General features: G+C 35.5%; 1 pseudogene; it reads left to right on the top strand.

Moving 5' to 3' along the window:
• Window positions 1-11,936: 11,936 nt before the first annotated feature.
• On the top strand, window positions 11,937-12,658 carry LOC130849771 (ras-related protein Rab-5B-like; annotated as a pseudogene).
• Window positions 12,659-26,816: the final 14,158 nt, after the last annotated feature.

Here is a 26,816-nt window from a genome sequence, read left to right as displayed (position 1 = left end):
GTGTCCTGGGCTTATGAACCAAATGGCCATAATGGCAGAGATGAATTTTAAGCCTGATTTCAGCAAAATAGGCTTTACTCACCAAGGCAATCTGGCTATAGCCACTGCTGAATAACAAACCTGCCAATATAACAGGAAAAAAAAATCTGATTCCATATTGGATCTTTTTCTTTTACTTTAACCTTTGTATTCTATTGTTTTTGCTACAAGTTAATCACTAAAGGGATGTTACCTATATTTAAACTCTACATAATGGCCCATCTCTGGGAACCCTGCCTCCCATGCCTGAGTGTTAAGTTAAAATATATTTGTTTAGGCCCACCTGTGAATGGCTGCAGGAAAGAAGAAATGAACTCTTCCACACCAGAGACTGGACCAAATCAGGAAATATTTGCAACAACTTATATCCTGTTTTACTTCACTTCCTCACCTCCCCCTCTTTGTTCTATAAAAGAAACTAATATCCAAGCCTGGGCAAGATAGTTCTTTGGGACACTAGACCACTATGTTCTCAGTCTGTTGGCTTTCTGAATAGTCACTATTCCTTGTCCCAACAACTTGTATCTCATTTATTGGCCTGGTGTGGGGTGAGAAGTACAAGTCTGGATTCAGTAATACTAGTAGCAGAGACCAAGCTGAACATGTGTTTTAGCACCATTCACCATTCAGGAATCATGGGAGGGAAAACTATTTGTGAGCACTGGAATAAACCACGAGGATAGGGATTGCCTTCCTAGCCCATCATAGTTCTGCCTCAACCTCCATCAGTGAGTTTACAGCATATCTTATTCACCATGTTATCTGCACACAAGTCTTCTGAAAGGAGGTTGATGTAACAGCAAATACAGTGTTTCAACTGGTTCATGTTTCTTGAATTCACTTATCCTCAAGTGGTTGGTCTGATTTTGTAGTTGCTTTATTATATGAGATTATAAGAGGTATGTAAAGAGGCCAAGTTGACAAGGGGTAGGCTGTAGTGATATGGAATATAAATTTGCATGCCTGGGTGAAGCTGAAACTCAAAGTACCCAAAGACTTTCTCCTTGTCTGTTGCCTGATTAGGCTTGGTGAAAATATAAATTTATAAATTATTTGAAAGTTAGAAGCAAATCAGTGATTGTTACTTTCTGAAGGTTGTCATGCTTAGAAATGAATGGCTGTGGCAGAAATGAGTGGGTTGCAGCTTATGCTCACTTTTTTCCATCTCATTTCTAACTTTTCTTCCCAACTATGAACTTTCTAGAGGACCCATCATTAAACAGACCCAAAGAGGCAGCAGTGCCCAGTAAATGTCACCTGCTCTCTCTTCCTTGTTTCATTTTGGCAGCCAACCACTCTTAGGTTCTCAGGTTGGTGACTCCTCTGTTTTTGCACCTTGTTTCTGATCTTCACTCCATCAATTCTAATTATTGAATAATTCATGAGGCTCTGTGATTGAACCCTGACTGAAACAAACCCCTATTGTCATGATTGACTCAGACAAGAATTATAAATGGGTGCTAAATTATTAGGTTATGAGAACATTTCCTCCTTCTCTCCTCCTAATGGTACCTAATTGGCTAATCACAAATTTCTTTCTAGCCATTTTTGGTCATTAGGGGAGCATCTGTTTTGCCTCATGAAATTGATGCAACTTAATTTAGTATCATTAGTATTAGAATTTTGCTTTGTGTAGTTGGTGCAACTTAGTTTAGTATCATTAATATTAGAAAACATGCTGTAGAATATGATATACACAATTATATATGTGTATATGTGTATAAATATATATCACAATTTAGAAGAATAATAAATATATTTTGAATAAAGAATAAATATTTGTCAAACCTATGCTTACTCCTAGTAAGAATCATGCATCTTCCTTAATTGATGTGTGTGTGTACACGTGTGCAGGTGCATGCGTTTTTTCTTTCTTTTTTTTTTTTTTTGCTTCTTGGTTTTACTCTGATGGAATTGTTCACAGTACAGTGCTTGTGCTCAAGTGGACTCCTAAAGTGCAGATGAGCTCCAGGCCTGGGAAGAAGCTGAATTTGCTGGCTTCTCCATAAAACTCTTCCCAGATGGCTCCTGGTGATCTCTGCTCAAGTCTTTCATCAGCTCGTCTTGGAACCTCTTCTGATATTTATAGTCTAGAAAATTGGAGGCAGAATTTCCAGATATATCTGTGTGAAAAAAATAACTAGGATGTCAAAACAATTCTTTTTTTTTTTTTTTTTGAGGAAGAAAATATCTGATTTTATCAGTTGTTAGATGCTTCTAAGCAGAACAGAAAATAGCAGCAGGGCATTTACTTGCACAAGAGTAATAGTACTTCACTAACAGATGTCTATTAGAAAGATGAACCCAGTCAAGTATTATAAACTTTCCTGGGCTTTGTAATGTGATAAAATACTGTTTCCATAAAGTCATAATCACAATAATCTATATTTTATGGCCAATTGAATCCATAACCTATATACATATTATTTCACCATTTTGTGGAACATTGTCTCACATGAAACTAAGTTGTAGCTGGTGATTTTCTTTCTTCATGAGGATATTTGGGGAAACATGCAGGAAAATGTTTCTTCCTCACTATTTGCATTTTTTTAATTGACAGAACTTATGGAAGGTCCCAGAAGCATTGTGTTAAGGCTTTCTGTAAATGGGTTGGTTGGTTTATATGAAATCATCAAAGGAAAAATTTTGTTAAGATTTTAGTAAATAGTGATGCTTAATATGCTCCAAAGATATAAATTTTGTTCATAACAGGATAATAGTGCCATGGAGAAATAAATGTGATTGTCAAAGCTTGTGTTTTTACTATCAGAAAATATGTAACTAAAACCTCCAGAGTCTGCACAATATCATTGTACAGGGACTTTTGTACTGTCTCTATTTTAGTGTTGGAGTGTCTTTTAAAGAATGGTAACTATGGAGATTTATCTATCATCTATCTATCTATTATCTATCTATCTATCTATCTATCTATCTATCTATCTATCTATCATCTATCCAGTATTCTCTTTCTTCCCATTCTTTCTGCTAGTGAGCTAAATGAGATAGCTTCCAAAATTTGCATTTTCCTGATGACTAATCAAAAGAATATGGAAGGTGGTGTGATAAAAAGGCAAAGTTTGACAAAATCTTTCAAAGACAATAAATTTGATCAACACAATAAAGATGTGGGTGAGAGTGAGAGTAAGGAAAGAAGGGGAGAAAGAAAATAACAACAAAACCTTAACTACAGGACAGATGCAAATTTTAGTTACTTGGAGAGGGAGAAATTTAGTAGCAGCAATAAGCCAAAGAAAACTCTAAATATCAAGACTGAAAAGTATTACTAAACATTAAGAATCAGATTGCTCTGAATACTCATAAGAAAGGCATTAAAGCTTTAAAATATTTTTTTTTTACTTTTTGTTATCAGATGTTGCTGCATTATGTGCAAATTTACACAGAGAATGAACCATGGAATCTCCAAAATTTATTAGAAATTCATGAGCCAAAACTCAATAAGAAAATAGCCTGTGATCTATGGAGATTTTACCATTGAACTTTAATTTTGAAACTAGAGAAAACCAAAACCAATATAATTGACAGAGTCACTTATTGTCTACTTAAACATAAATAAGAGACAGAGTATCAATGGAAATCATTTTTAAAAATGATCTTGTAAAGTTTTCACAAGAAGGTGTTGTCATTACAAAATGTGAAAATGATGCCAACATATTTCCATTTTGAATATTGAGAAGGTTTTTGAAGGAACATGCTTCCAGGCAATATTCATGCATGTCTATTTTCTCCTTTGAGAAAACCACATCCACTTATGGAATAGCCTTTAAGCTGTTTTTATTAAACACTGCTTAGAAATCAGAATTTCCTGAAAGCAGAAATCAGGAAGGTTATAACTATGTTTTTCATATAATTTTTCTTAAGTAAGTTTAATATACCCAGGACAAGTTCTGGCATAGCAATATTTTTCTTGCAAATGCCTGCAAAAAAAAATGTATTTATTTTTATCAAACTGTAGCAGGAAGGTAAACTACTTTCTAGAAATTACATTAACTAAAATATATATTTATCAAAATATTTCTAGAGAGGTGGTACTGGCTATTAGAATTTTTCTCATCTCAGAAATATTTTAAGATATTAAATTTATAATAAAGTCAAGTATTTGGTAAGTAAATATGTTTACTTCACTTTATTTTTAGTTGTTGATGTTAAAATATACTTATTGAAAGAGTAATATGATATTTGAAGATATGAGAAGTCATATCACCACAAACTTTTTTGGCAAATGTCACATATTATGAAATAAATATGTTTTGCCATTAAGGTGTGGCCATTTGATCCAATGCCAAAGTGCAAAATCAAAATGCAAAATGATACATTGTAATAAAATACAAACCACATTTAAAATCAATAAACAGTTATATCTAAGAGTTCATTTATTTGGAATTTAACTCTAATTAATTTTATAATCTCTATGCTCTTCAAATATCTCTGTTAGTATAATAGGAAGAGATGATCTCATAGAAAAGCAGCAATGTGCATTAGAGATGGTTCTTGGTTTGGAAATGGAAATATTAGTATTCAGTGCTGAACAAATTTTAAAATTACTTATACTTTTAAAAACATGAGAAGTAACAACGGACACATATAACGCAATGTTTCTCTAGGGATAAAATATTGGTGTGAATGTGTTTTTACAGTGTTGTATACACAATTATTGTTGATAGAATCAAATGATATTCAACAGTGAGTGAGTAGAATGTCTCAGAAGGAACAATGAGGCTCACCCCCACCCATGAGCTAGTAAAGATTTTGGAGGATTCAGTTCACAAAAGGGATGGAGAGCACAATGAAAGCATAATGTGGGCCAAACCCACAAGGAAAGAGTGAGACAAAGAGAATAAATTACAGATAAATTATAGCAGAAAGAATATCAGCATGACGAATAAAGGTATAATCTCTTTTCAAAAGCCTCCTATTCAATAATTATAAAAGATAGCAGTTTTCTGAAAAAGTGAATTGGAAGACAAAGATTAACAAATAACCTGGTTAGATGGCTGGAGTTAAAGAAAAGAAGGTGGAGCACAGGAAAAGGAAAGGCAGGATGTTTTTTTCTACATTGTAAACTATGCTATGTACAGAAGAATAAAGAAAATCTTATATGATACCTTTGTGAAGAAAATCAAAAGACTTTTGTGACACACTCTAATTCCCCTACATTACAACCTTCAAGCTGGGAGCTTTCAAAGATGTGATCATGTTGTCACATGCATTATCATGTAAGTTAGTTCATGAGTCTGGTGTACATTGTCACATGTGTGCATCCTTTACAAGTGGTTGTGCTTTTATGTACTTTACTGTACAGTACTTACAGAACACAGTAGTACAGGATCTTTATTTCAAGCTAGATCTGCAAGAGGATGACTTCATTGAACTTCTTGCTGTGCAACATGGGGAGCTTACTATTGAGGACCTGATGGAATTGGAGGCCCAGAGAAAGGACAAAGAGAGAAAAGAGGAAGAAGAAGTAATTGGAGAATCAAAGAGATTCACAGTGCCGGAAATGGCAAGGGGATTTTCTTTATTTGAGGAGCCACTGTTATTTTTTGAGGCACAGGACCTGAACATAGAAAAGTACATAAAGTTTGCAGCAGCCTTTCAGAATGCAATGCAGAGCTACCATGTCATCTATGAAGAGAAAATAAGAGCAACTGCCCAGACACCACTGGATTGTTCTTTCAAGAGGGCAGATAGAATTGAATCCAGCAAGGAACCAGAATCTGTGCCATCCACGTCAAGCGTGAGTGAAATTGCAACTTGCCCTCTGTCTCCTATTGTTGATGACACTTCTACCACTTCCCACCTCCTCTCCCTCCTCCAGTCAGTAACTCTTTTTGCCTGTTCACTCGATGCCAGCCCCTGTATGCCAGCTGTTGTACTATACTATTGCACTTTTGGAGGTAATGTACTGTAAGACTAAAATGTTTGCTTTTGCGTTTGTTTTTTTATGTATTATTTGTGTGAAAAGTATTATAAACCTATTACAGTCCAGTCCAGTATAGCTGATTGGTTAGTTGGGTACCTAGGCTAACTTTGTTGGACTTAACAAGCAAATTGGATTTAGGAATGTGGTCTCAGAACGGAACTCGTTCGTACGTAGGGGACTTACTCTATTATAGTTTTAAGTATCCATTTTACTAAAGAAAATAGTAGCCATCATGACTAGATTGGTAAATTAGAGTAAAATGAATTCAATGACTATATTTGCAATTATTGAAATTCCTCAAATTAAGAAGTTTAGTCACCTGCAAAGCCAAATTTTAATTAGTCAAAATCCTGTGAGTTCATTATCTAATACTGTTCCCTTTTAGTTCCACTGCAACCTCATTGAGCCTCAATAAGTTTCTCCAAAATGTCAGAACTCCCCTTAGATTAATAATATATGTTGTTAATATATTAATAATATTATTAAATATATTAATAATATAATATTAGTATACAATATCAATAATATACATAATTATTGATTATAATATATATTATTGTCAGGATTTATTTTTAAAGTTGTTTAAATATTTTAGTACTCTTACAAAAATAAATTGATAGGTTTGTGATATGAGTTGAGAAATGTATGAAATAAAACTTTGGAATGAAGAAAATAGAGTTAACCAACAATCTGGTGATTTTTGTTTGGAGAAATATAAGGCATAAAAGTTCACAGAAATCACAGCTCTAGCTCTGGCTGTGTCTGGAGAAAAATTTTGAGTGCTATGTTTAGTCAAGTTTAAAAGTGAGGACAAAACTAGTACTATCATGACCACCTATACAGTAAAATCAGTGGGTCTCTTCCATGGTAAAAGTAAAATTTAAGTGTGATTTATCTATTGTACATCCTGAACTTATATTTGTGTGTGCATGTGTGTGTGTGTATCTCTGAGCATCTAATTTAAAAAGAAATCTCCTCTGACACTTTATACTTTTATTATTAAATAATCTCTATCTACAGTGCTAAATATGCCTTTAGGTTTTAATCATCATCTTAGAAGTAAAACTAAGCTTTAAATGTAATATAACACTGAGAAATAGTGAAGAAAAGGTTAATAATGATGCAAATTTTCTACATAAAAAACACAATATAAAAAAAGTCAAAGAAAACAATAAAATCAGAAAAAGTTACAGTTTGTACATGTGAACTGAAGCTAATTTACCTTTTTTTACATATAAGAAATATATAAAGAATCTACTAATACATAAGAAATAGGCTAAGGACCTTAAAATTACTTATAAAATGAGGCATACCTATAAAAGACCTTTGACTACAGTGATAATTAAAGAAATACAATTGAAACGCAACTGTTTGTTACTTAAAGGGAGTGTAACTGGACAAAACCTCAATGGAAGTTCATTGGAAATATCTAACAAAATTACTTTAAAAACAGCTAGAACTACCACTTTATATTTAAATATTTGCAAAATGATGTATATAATATTTTATTAGTTGTATTTGTTATAGCAACATATTTGAAAATCTCTGGACACCAGGCTTAAATAAATTACAGTGTGCTGATTTATGTTAAGATTACCTACAATTGTTTAAAAGTTTGGATAACTCTGCAGGGACTAATGTGGAAAAGTTATCTAGATATACTGTGACATAAGAAAGACAATTGTATCATTTTTTTTAATTGCTACCATACCAAATCACCACAAACTTAGTGGCTTAAAATAACACAAATTGATTATGTCAGTTTCTTTAGATCAGAGGTCTGGCAGCTTGGCTGGGCCTTTGCTGAGAGTCTCACAAGACCAAAATCAAGGAGTTGCAGGTCTGAGATTCTAGAGATTCTGGGCTCATTCAGATTGTTGCCGGAACTCAGGTTGTTGGTTGAGGTTGTAGGACTGAGGTCCCTGTTTCTCTGCTGGCTGTAGGCTGAGGGTCATTTCCAGCTTGGAAAGACTACTATATCTCTGGGTTCATGGTTACCTTCCTTCATCTCTAAAGCCTCTGACTGCAGGTCGAGTCCTTACTTTGCACATCTCAGATCTAATCCTCTCTTTTCTGCAGAAGCTTCCCCAACTCTTCCACATCCCTTTTCCACACTGAAGTGCCCATGTGCCTGTGTTGAGCCTACTCAAGGAATGCAGGAGAGAAATCCTATTTGAAAGTCTGTAACTTAAATTCACCCGCTGTTTCCTTTGCCACTTAATACAACTTAATGGCAGTTTCTGTGGCTTAGGGTATGGCTATCTTTGGGGGATTGTTATTCTGTCTACTACACTGATCTAGCACGTTACCATTTGTTTTAGAAAAAAAACACTGCAACATATTTTTTTATACAAAGAATATCTCTAGAAATTACTTTAAAAACTAGGAAAATTCTGGAGACAGGACCTAACTGCTCCATATCTAGACACATGTCAGTGGAAAATGTCTGGTGAGAAAGATTTAGTGTGAATAGGAAAAAAAATATTTGTAATGGAAAATGATTATATGATTTAAATAAAAAGCTTTTTAACATCTTTTCAGCTATTTGAGATGTTAATAATTGTTATAAAGAAGGCTCTAGAGCTAAGGGCTTTATAGAGAAAACAGATAGCCCATTATGTAATACAACATAGTAATGAACATAGACCAAATTAAAAAAAGAAACAAAGAAATTAAAAGCAGAAAATTTGTAACAGAAGAGCAGTAGAATGAGAGAAGAGCGAGTAATGTTTTTACAGTGAATGAGTGTGTGTGTGTTCATAAATGTATTTCCCCAGAATATAAGCAAAGATACAAAAGATACAAAAAATGATATTTGCAGGGCACTCACATAATTGAGAAGCTGTTCTTAGTGGCACTATTTGATGTGGGAGAATGTTGACTATGGGAAACCCCATCTTACTTAGGACATTAAAATGATTTAACAGCTATGGGACACCTTAAAAAGGGGTGGAATACTTGTGAATAAGGTGACTGCCACTTGATTAAATTAGACTTGAAGTATGTATCTGAATAAACCTGTTGTAGGATTTGTCATTTGGGGGAAGGATGAAGTAACCAGCATAACCAATGAAGAACAGTACATGTTCTTTCTTTAAATGAGACATGAAGAATACTGGAATAGGAAGCTACTAAGATGATTTAACACTAATGAATAGAAGATTTTCCCTTTTCTCGATTAGGTTTTTTTTTTTTTTTCAAATTTGCCTTCCTACCAATGCAGGATGAACAAGAGAGGGCATATGAGAGAAGGGCCAGGAGTGTACCATAATATTGACAAAAATAGAAGGCCAATGAACAACAGTGAAAGCACAGAATATCCCATGATGGCATGGTGAAGGGATTATCTTTCCATCAAAAATATGTTTAAAAGGAATTCAACTCTGTATAATTACTTTGTAAAGAAATACTGTCAGCTACACTGCCTGGTTGCATGACAGAAAATAATCAGTAAAGTAGACCTCATTATCCATGAGGAAATGCAGAAACCAATTACAATTAACTAAGGAAGTGAATGAAGACTTATTATCCTTTCCATGTACATGTAGTTTATAAAAACTGTAAAGAGAAAGCATTTATAAAATTTAAGCTGTCAAAAGTAAAGGATATAAATATTACAGGTTTAGAAATTGGGCAGATTAAATTATTCAATAATTGAAAACAATAGAGCTTAGAGAAATATGTTTGATTACATTAGAGCAAGACACAACAATCAGGAAAACAAATGGGATATATAAAGAAATTGTATTCTGTTGAATTAGTACCCATATCAAAAAGAGAGTGAAATTGTGAGAAAAAACAAATAAACAAATGAAAAAAAGCATACATTTTGAAGGGGAACATCTGCTCCCTTAAAAGTATGTATGTGTTTAGCACAGAAGGATTGGGGTGTGATGGACAGAAAGATGTCAAAGGTATACTTAAAGAGGATAAAAATGCATTGGCAAAGTTAAGAAAAACTGTAAAAATGGTTGCACAAAATGGCAATTAATAGAGTTGGCTTCCAAACAGAGTTGTGGTTTTCCTTGTCCCCAAAGATTCTATTCAGTAAGAGAGGAAGATGCAGTAAATGGAGTTTGCCATTTTTGTAGGGGCTTGTGCTCTTCTACACTTCCAATCTCTTCTGAGAACTCTGTATGCCTAAGTCTGCACAGTCCTAAAGGTCTACTTGTATACAAGTGAAGCCAAAGTCAATTTTCCTGTAATATCTTTCAACCAAGTCTGATTTCAAGCCCTTCTAAAAGGCTGAAGCTCAGAACTAAAAGAAGGAACTGTATTAATAATTGGGAATTGTCATTGGAACACAGGATCCTAATTAAGCAGGTCCTGAGGTCAATTTTCTATTCTATTAGTTATATGTAACTATCTCTGAAGCATGTACATAATCTCATCAAGAAGATCCTTCTTACGTAAATGGAGGGAATAAAGGTGTAATGAGGAAAGAAGTTTTACAATAACATTTAATGCTTATTGGCCATGATTTGAAAAGCAGAAAATGACCATAATTTGTGTAAGGTTCTTCCTATATTTTTTTTAAACTTTTTGGAATTTGCAGTGTGAAAGGAGTGCTCAAATAAAAAGGAAAGATGCTGAAAGCTCAGCTTATCTATAAACCAGTGCTGAATCAAAGCTTAGAGACAGTGTTTTGGGTCAAGTAGAAAAGAATAGCTTTATTCCTTTGCCAAGCAAAGGGGGACACAGCAGTTACTGCTTCAAAAAACTATGTGTTCCCACTTGGAGAGGATAGTGAGAAGTTTTATAGTAATTGTTCAAAGAAGGCACGATCAGCTCATAGACATTCTTCTAATGAGTTGGTGGTGAGGTAAGTGGGAGTCAGCATAATCAACATTTGGGTTCCAACAGGTTTGGGGTCTACATACCTGTGGGCAGCATACCATCATTAATCATAAACTTCTCCCACCTGGTGGGGACTTCAGTATCTGCAAAACAGCTCAAAGGTATTATTGTGTGTATCTGTTGATGGGGAACCAGAACCCTGCTCCAAGGCTGCACTGTTGTTTCTCTTGTGTGTTTGTTTCTCCCTGATCTCACATCCCCTCACTTTCCTAATTACCAACTATTGAATCTGCCCACTGGGACTCAGGGAAGGTCAAGGAGGCTAATGAACACTATTTTCTGTAAACAAAAAAATGGGGACATGGAAGGGCTTTGTGCCCAGGAGGCCCACAGTGCCCAGCTTGGTATCCAAAGCACAATGATTTTAATGGACAGAGTTAATTATAGTGTATGAAGATAATGCCTGAGAATAGACAAAAATACAGAGTAAAAATCCCAGAAATTTAATACAGTAAAATAAGATAAATAAGGATAATGCTATTAAAATTATTTTGCTATGCAGAATAAAGGATGAGAGAAAAAGGAAGGAAGGAAGGAAGGGGAGGGAGGGATGGGAAAAAATCCACATATGTAGACAGCCTTAAAGGCTTTTAACATTTTAAAGTTTCTGCCTCTCTTAAATCTTTTTCTCACCCTTTCTCTGCTGTGTGCTCTGTGGAAGGAAGCTGACCCCAGCAGATTTCATTCTAGATACTCAGGTCTGTAAGTTTCTGGAAGGATTTGATCAATAGAGACTGCTGGCAGAATTGGGAATGGAGAGGTAGAAGCTTCCTGCTCTTGCTAATGCCCCGTTCCCTCACTGTTCACTTGCATTATGTGCACCACCAATTCCCTGAATTCACTTCCTGTTCTACCTGATGCAGCCCTGTGGATTCCAGACCTTGAGTCATAGCTCTAGGAGTCTTTCAGAGAACAATGAGAAAGTTTTGATTCAATGTTTTCATTTTGACAGTCACAAAATATGTTAGAAATCTAAGGTTGAAGATAAAATCTATCTGGAGAGAAAACACCGCAGAACTGAGCTGTTTGTCTGTTCAACAGGCTTGGGCCCAACGGGGGAGACGGAGCCCCAGGACTGCTGAAGCCTGGAAGTCCCCTCCCCTCCCCCCACCCCCTCCGCCACTTTGTGTCATCCCCCTCCCTCCACCCTTTCCCACTCTGATAATCTAGCCATGACTAGCAGAAGCACAGCCAGGCCCAATGGACAGCCCCAGGTCGGCAAAATATGCCAGTTCCAATTGGTCCTGCTGGGTGAATCTGCAGTGGGGAAGTCTAGCCTGGTATTATGTTTTGTCAAAGGGCAGTTCCACAAGTACCAGGAGGGCACCATTGGAGTGGCCTTCCTCACTCAGTCTGTTTGTCTAGATGACACAACAGTCAAGTTTGAGATCTGGGACACAGCTGGGCAGGAGGGATACCATAGCTTTGCCCCTATGTACTACAGAGGTGCCCAAGCTGCAATTGTGGTTTATGACATTACTAATCAGGAAAACTTCACTTGAGCGAAGACATGGGTAAAGGAACTACAGAGGCAGGCCAGTCCCAGCATCATTATTGCCCTAAAGGGGAACAAAGCTGACGTGGCCAACAAGCATATGGTGGAGTATGAAGAGGCCCAGGTGTATGCAGATGACAACAGCTTATTGTTTATGGAGACTTCAGCCAAGACAGCTATGAATGTGAATGATCTCTTCCTGGCAATAGCTAAGAAGTTGCCAAAGAGTGAACCCCAGAATCTGGGGGGGTGCAGCAGGCCGAAGGCGGGGTGTGGATCTCCATGAGCAATCCCAGCAGGACAAGAGCCAGTGTTGTAGCAACTAAAGGGGTGGCTAGCAGCAAAGAAGTATGGAGCTAGCCCAAGAGCTAAGAAATAACCTCCATCCCCACCCCTCAGCACACAGCCCCTATGGTAACAGCGCACTGAGCCCCGGCTCCCAAGGGCTGCCTCTTGACAACTCTGTCATGGCACTTTTTAATGCTTCAGCAACAACACCAGGCACCTGTTGCCACTGGCCTCCTACCCCCACTCTGGGGTTTGGGAGTCAGATCCCCCAGGACTTACCTTCCAAAACAAACCTTCCTCACTTTGTATTATAGGTGCAAAACAGTGGCCTACTTATTTTTCCTCCTCCTCTCCATTTTTTCAGAAAACACTTTTTTGTCTCTTGCCTCTTCCCCTTCTGCTTTTGGTCAGTCTCTGTTCTTGATCTCCCTTTCCTCCTTTCCCAGGATGGAGAAGGTAGTGAACCCAGGAACTGAGGGAGGAGGTTCAGTCACATTAAGGGTCCTGGGGATAAGTAAGGCTCAGAATGGAGGGGAGTAGGGAAACATTTCCTTTTTGTTTTTATTTGGTTGGAGTTTCTCTTATTTGAAAACACTGAGTTGGCCTTGTGGAGGATGTTTCTAGGTAGAGGTGAGAATGGGAAGGCAAGCTCTCAGGCATCAGGTTGGAGTCTTGTTGTTAGCTAACTGGGCAGAGGTGGAAGAGGTGGAGATGCAGTGTCATCTGTGGCTCAGGAACTCTTCCAAGGCCTACTTTCCCCCATCACCCAGCCTCTTCGGTAGCTTCTCTCCCATAGTGGGGGAGATTCTGGACCCCAGAGTCCTCCAAAGTATCTTCGCTGGTTGCCTGCATCTTTGGCTCTGCTGTGATCTAAATGGAGGAGGGACAAGTTTCTGATACCCCTCCTCTGATTTATACGTATGCATTTTTTTCTCTCTGGCCTTCAGATGGCCTCAGACCCAGCCACTATATTCCCCTGTAGTTTGCACTTTAATTGATGGTAGTTCAGTTGTGATACTTGTCTTATGGGGGTTTTGTTTGATTACCTGCCCTCTTTTTAATTAAGTGGAATCCAAGGTGTGCATGAGGTTTGGGAAGGGGCTGTAGAGAACAGTACTGGTGGCAGCTGCTCAAGCCCAACCTCCACTGCTAGCTTCCTCCAACTCTGATTCTTATTTCACCTATATTCTTGCCAACCTAAATTGTGATTATGGGTTTACCTTTCCTGGGGAATTAACTGAGCAACTAGAGAGCAGTCTCAGGATAGCATAGGCCATTGTAGGGGACTGAAGAGGAGTCAGCAAGAGGGAGGAGTTTTCTGTCCTTTTGTAGGGTTCCCATTCAATTTGATACACCCATTACCATGCCTTTTCTACTTCCCTGTAAATAGGTATGATCTTTATTCCCACTGTGAACTCTGTTCTGCCCCCCACCTCCCATCAGGCCCTGTTTCTTTTCTCCTTTGTTAGTATCTTCAGTTTGGTCCCTCCATGCTCACCACCCCAAACCCATCCCCCATGCAACCAGTGGTTTAATCCACATACCACTAAGGGGTAGTACGACAGAGGCCTACTTGTGGCCCCCTCATAACATAACAACTCTTCCTGTGGACAGGGAATGACTGGCACTGAAGGTCCCTCACAACTGTCTCACATCACCAGAGGATGTTGGTCCTTTCTAAATCTCTAGACTCTTTTCACATCCCTCATCAGGTATTTTAAGATGTCTTTGGGAAGCTATCAAGGCAAGAGAGAACTCTAAATTCCTTTGTGTTCAAGCCCAGAGTTTAGGGGAAATAAGATAGAGGCCACAGTGACCTAGGATCAGAAACTTTCTGCCCTTTTGGCATACAGACTGCCTTCTGTCCCAGAGCAGCTGAGAAATCCATGAAGCTGAGATTCTGAAGGACCTAGCTTAGGTTCTTCCACTTACGCTTCAATTCCCTTCCTTTACCAGGGGCAGCCTTAGTTCCTGTGGCCCTGAAACACACATACATTTCCCCCCTCTTTTCCCAGCACCCACTAGTCCCCCAAAGCACCCAGTGCATCCTTACAAGTGGAAGAACTAGGATAGCTCTCTTAATTTTCTTAGAAATGAAGTTCTTTCTCTGTGTGGTTTTCTCCATGATGCAGGAGTGAAGATGTTTCATTGCCTTGGGGCTAGGAAACCATTTCCAAGTTTCTTCTCCCCTCCCCTACCCCTCTTAGGAACAAGATTGGCCTCAGCTTCTGGGCCTATCTGCTGTCTTCCTTCTACTTCCTATCAGTTCTTCTGCTTTCCTTTGAGCTCTTTTGGGCTTGGGGAATCTTAGTTTTTATTTCCCAGCTCTTCATTTTTTCAAAGGTGGGGTAGGTTTTTTGTTTGTTTATTTGTTTGTTTGTTTTTTTGCTTCTAAGAAAACATTTGCCTTTTTTCCCCTTTGTTCCTCTTCTAACAACAATCATGCTAACAGAATGCAACTGCTGATGTACCGATATATTTAATAAGTAAAAAAGGAGAAAAAACAAAACAAAACAAAAAACATTGCAGAACTATTACTGGGATATGATTTCATCACAAATATTTGTACTTATATTTCTGGTGACACGTATACTATGTTTGCCCTGGATAGCAAAGAAAGAAAAAAAGCAAAAAATACATAAATGTTCTTTTCATATCAAATGAAAGCCAAATGATATAACGGCCCATTCAATTTTCCAAAAAAAAAAAAAAAAAGAAAATAGAAGAAAAATATCAGAAACAAGAAAAACAAAAACATTGACTTCTCTAAGGCCAAAGAGTAGAAATCACAGTTTTAATTCTCAAAAATTGTGGTTTTCCTTAAATATTTCAAGAACTTTTAATATTTTTATATTAAATTTCAAAGAGAATATAGTAGATTATTAAAAATAAATGAACCTGTTTTATGCAAAGTGTTTTAATGTGCTTTTTCTTTAATACTTTGTCTATTTTTTACAAAAAATAAAGCCGCATTCCACCTGCAGTGATCTAATTATACTTATTTCCATGTTCTTACCTAACATTTTCACATCCAAACTCTCACTGAACTCAGATTCGGCTGCTACCCCCTTGAAAGCTAATACTTGAGGGCAAGTTCTGGTAGGAACTGAAAGGTTGCTTTATTCAGGGGGCTGGTACCCTGGGGAGAAGGTGGACTCATATCCCAGAACTAACTCCAAAGATTCTGCTTGGCCATGACAGCTTTTAAAGAGAAAACAGGAAGCAATCTCAACTAATCATTGAGATGGGGGGAGTCAGATTCATCACCACCCCTCACTGTGTAGATTTGTTGATTCGTGATTTTTCTTTGGATGCTCTCTCATTCACACAATTTGCTCATGAGATTACTGAAGGGGAAGCTGGGGAAGAGATCTAGTCATCCATTAATTACTTATTCTTCATTTCTATTCCTTTGATTTAAGGAAAAAAACCAACAGGTTAGGCAAGGTTTTGTGTGATCAAAATATTTGAAAGATGTGCTTGGGCTGGAGATGAGTAGAGCATGGAGTCACCTGATTTAAAGGTGAGTTGCAATATAGCTTTGCTAAATTGACAAGACAAAAAAGTGGCCTCCTGCAGAGATCTGCTTCCTGCAAAGAGCTCTTTCCTGCAAAAAGCTGCTTATAAAACAAGCAAATTGGAGATAGAGCTGCTAGTATTAGGAAGATAAAAGTACATTGATTCATGTGTGGATTTGGAATTTAACTCAGTGAAACTATCTTGTACAAAATGTTACATAAACAGCATTGTATACTTTCAGTTAATTATATTTTAGTTATACTTAACAGTTAAAGAAACTATTCAGTACATTAAATTAAAATACTTTAATGTGATATACATAGATAGATACATCCTATATAATCATTTTAATTTTTATTGAAAATTGTATTGGGTGGACCAAAAGTTTCATACTTTTTTTCCCTAAGATGGCTCTAGTGGCATTTAGTTGTCTTTAGCTTCATTCAAAACAATTTTGTTAGAATGTATGTGACAGATATCCTATCAGCTTTCAGTTAAAAAAAGACCTTTCAAAACTGGTGAATCAGAACTGCTGAATTTTGTATAGCCATTTTAATATTGAAGATGGAAGAAAAAAAGCAATATTTTCAGCATATTATGCTTTATTATTTCAAGAAAGTTAAAAATGCAACTGAAATGCACAAAAAATATGTGCATTATATGGAGGTGTTGTGACTGATTGAACGTATCAAAACTGGTTTGTGAAGTTTCGTGCTGGAGGTTTCTCTCTGGACGATGCTCCATGGTTGGGTAGAACAGCTGAAGTTGATAGCAATCAAATCGAAACAATAATTGAGAACAATCAGTGTTATACCACACGGGAGATAGCCAGCATACTTAAAATATTCCAATCAAGAGCTGAAAATCATTTGCACAAGCTTGGTTATGTGAATCGCTTTGATGTTTGTGTTCCAGGTAAGTTAAGCAAAAAAATAAATAAAATAAAATAAAATTCTTGACCATGTTTCCACATGTGATTCTCTACTGAAATGTAATGAAAATGTTTCATTTTTAAAACACATTGTGGGGACTCCAGGGGGGGGAGTCAAGGAAGGGAGGGAATACGGGGATATGTGTATAAAAACAGATTATTGAACCTGATGTACCCCCAAAAAAAATAAAATAAAATAAAATAAATAAAAAAAATAAAAATAAAACACATTGTGATGGGTGGTAAAAAGTGGATACTGTACAACACTGTGGAAGGGAAGAGATCATAGGGCAAGTGAAATGAAACACAACCAACCATACCAAAGGCCAGTCTTCATTCAAAGAAGATGTTGTTGTGTATATGGTGGGATTGGCAGGAAGTCCTCTATTATGAGCTCCTTCTAGAAAACCAAACAATTAATTCCAACAAGGACCGCTATCAGTTAGATCAACTGAAGGCAGCACTCTGTGAAAAGTGTCCAGAATTATTCAACAGAAAATGCATAATCTTCCATCAGGATAACTTAAGAGCACATGTTTATTTGATGACAAGGCAAAAACTGTGACAGCTTGGCTGGAGAGTTTTGATCCATCCACCATATTCACCAAATATTGTACCTTCAGATTTCCATTTATTTCAGTCTTTACAAAATTCTCTTAATGGAAAAAATTTCAATTCCCTGAAAGACTGTAAAAGGCACCTGGAATGGTGAAAATGAAAAATATGTCTTTTATTTTTATTTAAAAAAACCACAAGCATTTTTTTGGCCCACGGAATAGAATACATGTTATGGAATAAGTGGAAAAAAATAAGCAATTTTAGAGAAAACTAATAAATGTTAAACCACCTACCCACCCTCCAGGCCAAAAAGTGGAAGATTATCATGACACAAAATCCCATCCATGACCCTCCTGATTTCACCCTCCCTCAGTTCCTTCCTAAAGTTAAAACAAGCAACCTGCTGTACTCAACAACACCCATATCCATGCCACAGAGTCTTTCAGAAACCAAGGAAGTGCTGTACAGTCTGTCATCCTCTGAAGTCTTGGCATCTTCCAATGACAATTGTGTCTTCATCTGGCTGGTAGACAAGGTACATGAGAGTCAAACATACTCCACTGAGCAGAAATATAAATGGGTATCAACAAATTACCTCTGAGCATTAGAATTATAGTCTAACCTCACCTAGAAGAAAAAGAAACAATATTTAGTGAAAGCTGACAGTCCTTGCCACTATTTTCCTGTTCCCTGCTTCCACTATGCTGAATTGAGGGCTAATCCTCTCCTTGCATTTCTTTATAGTTTTTATTACCCACACATATATCCCTAAACATAAAAAAGATCTTGAACTTTGTTTTTTAATATTATATTATTTCTCTCTACATTGTATGTTGAGATTAATTCAGGATGCTATGTGACACATGTTTCACTGTGGCATAGTATCCCATTGTATGACTGTCACAGAGCTTATTTATCTATTCTACTGTTAATGAACATTTTGTTTGGTTCATGTTTGTTATTATTGACAAAGCTTGAGTAAATATTATTTTATATATCTCCTGCTTCACATATTGTCTTCTTTCATCTATTTTCTTTATTTTTGATTGTCATGTTTTAGCTTCTTGAGATCAAAGTTTTGGTCATTGATTTTTAGCATTTCTTCCTTTCTAATAAATGCATTTAGATTTATAAACACTGATGTAGCTATAGCCCAAGATTTAAGATGTGGAATATTTTTATTACTATTCAATGCAAAATATGGTTAAATTGTATTTTTTTTTGATCCCTTTGGTTTTTAAGTGTGCTGTTTAGTCTGAAAATATTTGAGAATTTCCTAGTTATCATTCTGGTACTTATTCCTATGTGAATTCCACTATAATAAGGGTCATAATTCTTTATATTTGTTGTTTTCAAATGTGTTGTGACTTGTTTTATGCCCCAGCATCTGGTCTCTCTGATGAAACATTCCCTGTGTACTTGAAAAGAATATGTCTTTTGCAGCTGTTGGGTGTAATGTTCTATATATGTCAATTAGGTCAAAATGATTGAATGTCTCAAATGTTTTATACTGTTACTAATTTTTTTATCTGCTTCTTTTACCAGGTACTGAGCAAGGCACATTAAAATGTCCAACAATGATTGGAGATTTTTTTTTCCTTTTAGTTCTGCTAACTTTTTTGTTATATTTTAAAATCCTGTTATTTGATACATACACATTTGAAATGAACTTGATAATGTATGGAAGAGAACAGCAGAGGTGTGCGTGTACTTGTGGAGGGCAGTTGGCAATAATGGAAGACCATGTAGGTCACTTGAGGAACTGTGAAATTCACTAGGAGTGAAACAGGGCTAGTGCAGCATTTCAACCAGAAGGGAGACATGAAGTGACTGAGCAATCTGTCCTCTATATAGAAAATAAACTGTGACAGAGCAAGGGGAGAATCAGGGAGACCATTTAAGATTACATCATTTTAATCCAAGTGAGAGGTGAAGGTAATTCATTAAAGTGGGAGAAGTATCAATAATTGAATTCTCTATATATTTTTAAAGTAGAAATCAGAAGATATCCTAATAAATATGGGCAGCAGGGGTGGGAGGTGGGAAGGAGAGAGTGAGAAAAAGAAAGAAGTCAAGATGACTCCCCATAGCTTCGGCCTTGGAAATCTGAAGAGTGTCACTCTCAGCTGTGCTGAGGAAGGATTATATGTGTCAGGTGCATTACCTCAAAACTGCCCATTTATCCAAGAAATTGTTGGGCCTGTATGTATTAAGAAGTTATTCTTGCACTAAGAGATATTTCACATTTGTTGTGTTTTCACTGATGGACACAGTAAAAAAAAAAAAAAAAGAAAAGAAAAGAAAAAAAAGGAAGAATAAAGGAAAGGAATGAGCCTATAGTATGTTTTTAGTACATTACAAATGTAAACTACTTATTTTGTAAACTAAGTAAGGTAGATTTAATTCAAGAATTGGAAAGGAGAAGAAATTAATCTGCATAGATTCTGGCTTTGCACAGACTTTTTTCAGTAATTTATTTATGTAAGTACAAATGATAAAACACAAGAGATGCATCTATATAGCTCTGTTTCTGTCCTTTATAAACTTTATTATGTCCTCTATCAATTTGGATAATCATGGGTTTTATTTCTTTCAAGCCATCACACTCAGTTAGTTTAAATTTAACCACATTTATTTAGCATAATGCCGTATGACTACAAATGACACCTTTCTCTAATTTGAAGAAGACACATTTTATTTCCTGCTGTGGCTTAACAGTACCTCTCTCCTTTTTTAAAATTCCTAGAATGTTATATAATGGATTCTAATTTTGATACACTTCCTTGGGCTAAATTGCTCTATTTCCATCAAGACAAATAAACATCCTCTGGGCCACCCACTAATTATCTATTCTGTTGTGTGCAGTCCCTAATGCAGCTTTAGATCCTCAACAAATTATTAATATAATTTCCAAAGACATACACATAATGAAAGGCATTGTAGCACTGATAATAGAGAACTTCTATAATGAGAAAACCCTTCTATGTAATGATACTATCAAAATTTTACTCCCTGCTGTTTTTTCATTGTCTACTAAAAGTGTTCACTCTAGAAGAAGAAAAAAAAGTAAATTGGAAAAAATGAACAAAAGTAGAAATCTTTACAAATGAGTGAGTTGTGTTATCAATTTAAATTCTACTGTTTCTACTTTCCTGTTTACCTCTAAGATTGTTCTTATTGAGAAATGGAAAATGTTTATCACCTAAACATATACATTAAAGTGAATTATATCTTTCTTCTGCTTTTACAGTCTAACCTAAACTTTTTATTGTTAAAATACAACTTAAAATATAAATGTTCCACTTAAATTTATACAGAGCTGTAAGTTAATTACATCTCAATAAAAGTGAAAAATAATGTTTTTTAAATTGAAATTATTCCTTACTATGGTTGAAATGTTCCCTTTTTATAACAAAATGATATAGTAAAGGCAAGATGAAAACCTGAGAAAAAAATTAGATTGTGGTTTAAATCTTATACTTCCCACCGAAAGATAAATACTTGAGTTATGCCATCAAAATAAAATCTGTGATGCAAGCTTTTATTTTAAAGTGGAGTATCAGGAAGACAATTAGGTAACATGAATAAAAATTGTTACACAATTTCCCAATTTTCTTGTTGGAGTAAAAGAAATGTTCAACACGGCAGTGCAACTGCATATGCTTTTAAATAAGATTTTCACTAATATTTTAAGAATATTAATGTCATTTTATATTTTTTGGGGAATGTAATATTTATAAAAGCCACTGTATGTTGAATTACAAGAAAGAATAAGATGATATCCTAATGAAAAATTAGAGTGAACAGATTTAAATATCAATTACAGTCTGAGCTAGCAGGTAAAGCTCCCTCAATCTTGTACATAAGTGACTGAGATAAAAAATAATGCATAATAATAAAAAATAAAATATGGTGTGTTTTTCTACTCCCTTTCAAAGAGATGATTTTTTTTTTACAAGTATGACAGAATATAATGAGCCAACATTTTAGCATGACATTTAATGTTGCAGAGGGTTTTTAGCCAAACATCCTGCTTTATCTCCCCAACACCTTCTAAATAAACTTGGGTGTATTTCATGGTTTCTCATACTACATTCTCTCTTCTGCATGGATGTGGGTGTTCTTTAGGCCTAGGTTGAACACTCTCTTATCCTTGAAGCTTGTTTTCACTGTTCCCTCCTTCCAGACATTAATAATTGTGCTTTCTAAAAGGATCTGAATATACTAGTGCCACAATATTCATCCATAACATAAGATTTGGAAACATTTATGATTCATGGTGTCCCATTGCCTGGGTTCCAGAAGGTGTAACACAAATGTAGCCACAGATTGAAGCACTCAGCACTCACATGGATTTATAGCTATATGTGACCAACGTTGGCAATATATCAGTACATGCCACACGAGAAGGAAGTAACATTCAATGAAAAAGATGTCCCATGGGCATCTGGTTGGAAATTACTATTTCTAAATTGTTAGAGAAGCTGTCATCAGTGTTTTCGGGCATAGCAAGGAACAGGGACTGTATTTTTTCACATTGATATATGAAAGGAATGGCTGCCAATCATTGAGGCTGGATTTCATTAACCCAGCAGACATTTCATTTTCACTCTTTGCCAGGCTTTGTTAGGGGGGAAGGGATAAGGAGATATTGGAGGCAGACATGAAAGACAAGGTTTCTGTAATCATGAAACCAAAAATAAACATATTCTGACAATTATCATGCTGTGCTCTGAAGACTCAAGCTAGAGTAGTTTTAGTTACTTTGTCAGAAAAATAATGATCTATATTCAGTTATGATTGCTTTCTCATAGAGGTGGACATGATGATCATCTAGTATATTTACACTCTTCAAGGGTCTCACACAATACCCCATATAGTAGATAAATTCTTACTATTATTTCAAAACATGAAACCAAACTTTGAGATGATTTAGTCGTTCCAGGATCATGTTAAGTCTTTATAAATACTGTCTTTTTCTCCAAGATGGACACTGTAGTGAAAAGGTTTTCAACTGAGAAGTAACCTGTTCATCTTCAATGAGCCATAGAAATCTGCTGTCAAGCGTTTGATGGCTTCAGTCCCTGAAATTTTACCATCTGTGGTATGACTACTCCATCTGGCTTCTTGTAGCTGACAGGTGGAAATCAATCACTGAATTGTTTTCCTTCTGGCCCAGACCTATGCTTGTCTGTTAATGTTCTCTGTGCATCTTAGTTCCCTCACCAAGTGTTCTGTGTACACCATGCAAATGCCATGGACAAATAAGTCCAAACAGCATCACCTATGTAGGACCCACCAGCTGACGGCACATTTGCACCACCTTGTTCATGCTGAAGGTGAACACGTGACATCTTGAGAAGCCACAGACATCCCCTTAACATGATTAGGAGTTTATGATGTTAGTTTCAATGACATTCTGGTCTCCTGAATTCCTTCTTCTAGATTTCTATCTTCTCTTCTCCCCAAGACTGTGGAAAATGAGTGGGAGGAAAGCTAGCACTACAGAAAGTGACTACTTACCTTTCCATGATTTCCTTGCTTTATGAGTAAAGACAGGCCTAGCTTTAGGTGTTCTACATCCTTTAAATAATGCAACCCTTTTTTCTGAGGCAGAAAAAAATGTACTGTCTAGCAATCATAGATTGAGAAGATATTTTCCACACCTGGTGGAGAAAACTTTCAATGCTCTGATTTTGTTTTTATATGATAGAGATTTTATGTCATCTCTTAGTAAAGCTGGCTTAAATTCTATTATGTTGGGAGGACCATCCTTTTTGGAAAACTGGACACAATATCAAATGCTTCTATCTCTATTTCTTTTTTCTATAGAAATATGAATCACTTCCTTCATAAAACTTTGTGGCAACTGGATTTCTCAGGTTGACTGGGATTATGCCATGCAAAATAAAGTGTGAAAAAAAAAGGTTTATATTTTTTAAAATAGTATTACCCAGGTATGCTTATTTACTAATAACATTTCCTTGATTCAGACATATTTACTCTTTAGAGTTAACAATTTTTTGTCTTATATGAAGAAAATTTATTAACAACAAACAATGATTTGAGCATCCCTGTTCAGGGTCAGTGACTATGGCAACTCCTTTTCCATATGTGCTATTGGACATTAGTGACATCCTGAATCCATGTGAGCCCCAGGGCCAGCGTTCTTAGTCCCATTTCCTCCTGTGACATAGAGTTTGGTGTGTAGGGCATTGATGTCCAGTTCCCTGCATCTCTGGGCCACATCCTGGGTGGGCAAAGTGATGGCAGATGGTGAGGAGTGAAGATTCACCTCAGTCAGCTTCAACTTTATCCCCCTGGTTACACAGCAGAGTGTTTCCTTGCCAAAGAGATCTGTGACATAGACAAAAGTGTCACTGAAGGATGCAAAAATGTGCCAGACACAAAATACATTCCCTTGTTCAATCACCTGAGGTCAAAGGCTGATGACCTGTTCATCTTTTCCTTCTTTGCCTAGGCCTTTTCTGTGGTTGTCTCCAGGCTATGCCATCGGAAAGAATATACATAAATTCATATAATATATATGTATATATATTAATATAAATGTGTTATAAAGAAATAGAGGCATGATTTTTTTAAATCCTATTACAATTGCACAATTTTATCCTTATAGAAGAGTGTTTAAGTATAAGAAGTCTTTTAGTATATCAAGAGGCTTTTGTTTATCAATTATGCCAAGAATTTGAAATTTACATAATTTTCTTTCTTTTACCTGGGGTCGGGGAAACTACAGAAAACAGAAAGAGCTTAGACAATATAAGAAAGCACTACAGTTAAAATTGGAATTTCAAGATTAACTATATAAAAAGTAAGTTAACCTTAAATATATATTTACCTGTAGGCAAACTTTCTATTGACTTCTGATAGGGACTTCCTTTGAGTAAATGTAGACTACTATTAGAAATACTAAATATGATGTGAACTATTTTGATGGAATAAATCATTTATCCACATCCATGCATATAAGTGATTGATCTAATAATGTAAACCTTTCAAGATATCTTCAACATTCAGAGTATTTTAAAAAACATGTTATCGTAAACTGAGTCCAGAAAGAACTCATTAGTGCTTTTTTCCTCTCTATGTGATTCATAAAAATAAACACTAGATTTTGCTTCCCTCATTTAATATATACCATGGGAAAAAAAAAGAAATGATATAATTGAGATAGTATATCCATTTCAAATTTTTGAATGGGAGAAGTTGTATGCCATATTTCTTACAGTGCTTTCATGTGTAATTAAAATATATATGATTAAAAATGATTTAAAATGTTTACAAACAGTTGCAATAAATAGAATAGATAAAAAATTATGAAATAAAAATAATCTGTATAGACATTTTAATCTCATTCCCTCTTGTTAGCTTTCTTACTGTCAAACTTTCATTTCAGACATGTTGTATATTAAAATTATAATTTCAGTAGATCTAATTTTTTTGGTTTCTTATCACTTAATCACCCAATATCCAACCACAATATTTATGATCTTAACAAAATAAACCAAAAAATAAAAATACAATCAAAAATAAAATTAGCCCAACAATAAAAGAAAGGAAAAAAAAAAAAGAAAAGAAAAAAGAAAAATAAAACTACAGTAAAATGACCACTTCTCTGTCTCTTCCTAATTAAATCAAAATTCCTCAGCTGGAACCCAAGGCTTTTCATTTTATATTTTCAGATTTACATTCTAAATGTGTCTCTTTCTCTGAAATGTGAACCCATCTACAACACATTCTAACAGTTTGCTTGGGCAGGTTCTCTCCCTTGGTTCTATTTGTGTGAAATGCCATATATATCTTTAAAAATCTTTCAAAATATGCTTATTTTTCAAGATCTATCTCAGCCATGAAATATGTCTTACTTCTTGATGTCATTGTACTCTCAAGGCAGAAGTGATGTTTCCTCTTTAAACTGACATTTTATTTATTTGGAATTTGTAATCTAGAGATTAAATATATCTGTGTTTTTCTTCTATCACTAATCGCATAATACAAACCAAAATTTCTCAATTTTATGAACACCTTTTTTTTTTTTAGGAACACTTTTATGCCCTCTCCTTGCAGTGCTTTGCATATACAAGTATTTTAAATGCATATCATGTAAAAAAAGTCTTTTTTTTTTACTTTTAATTTTCTTTTTCGTATTGGATAAGGTAAAGAACGTTAAGTTGAAAGATGAAATAATTAAGATGTTGTGCAAGCATTTTCATATATTTCCTTTTTGGGAGAACTGGATGTACATTTACCATGACGTCTGTTTTTCCCTTAACCACATGCCTTGAAAACACAAATCCAACTCTTCAGTATTCTGGTGAATAATATTACCAAGAATTTCAAATAAGATGGAGGAGAAGGTGATAGTTCATACTATTCATGGAAACACTTCTTCTGAAATACTTTCAAATATCTCTTTCTTTGTCCTAATTCTCTGCTTAGATCACCCTCTCATCCCACACAGCACTGATTAGTGCATCAGGGTGCGTTGCTTACTCAGAAATTTAAAAAAAGAAGTTACATACTGAATTTTATCACCATGTCAACACTTGAAAAACCCAAACAATTGCCCTACTGACAATCAATGGTAGTGATGTAAAATTTTGATCAAAAATATTCTAACCAATAAATAATCTTAAGAAATATTAGACAGGTGATGGATGTATTAGCTAACTTTATAGTCAATTATTTTGCAATATTCACATATATCAAATCATCAGGTGTTATACTGTAAACTGACACAAATTTATGTCTATTAAATCTCAATAAAGCTTGAAAAAGAAAGATTAGACAGATATCTATGTAAGAAGTTTCAAGGCAAGATTATTACAGTTATACTAACATAAAAATCATGAATGAATTTGACCATTTGAGTCATTTCATCCCCAACCATCCTTTCCTTTGATGGTTGTCATTGGTGTTATCTTTGAAGTAGTGTTACAGGTCAAATTCCCACAGAGACACTGCCACTTAAAACCTTGTTTTTTTCTAAAGCAAATTCTTTGTCCCCACACTTGTTTTTTTTTTTCTAAGTGTTGTGACACTTAATAGTTATTTTTCCAGTGGAAGAGATGTCTTATAGAAACAAACAGAAACAAGAAGCAGAAGAGAACTTGTATTCCCTCTGTGCAGCTGAGTCTCAGGTGAAAGAAAACAGAAGGAGCCTGAAA

This window comes from Hippopotamus amphibius, chromosome 3 (assembly GCF_030028045.1).
Source record: "Hippopotamus amphibius kiboko isolate mHipAmp2 chromosome 3, mHipAmp2.hap2, whole genome shotgun sequence".
NCBI lineage: Eukaryota > Metazoa > Chordata > Mammalia > Artiodactyla > Hippopotamidae > Hippopotamus > Hippopotamus amphibius.
Note: the sequence above shows the minus strand (reverse complement) of the source record. Positions and strands in the feature narration are given on the sequence as shown.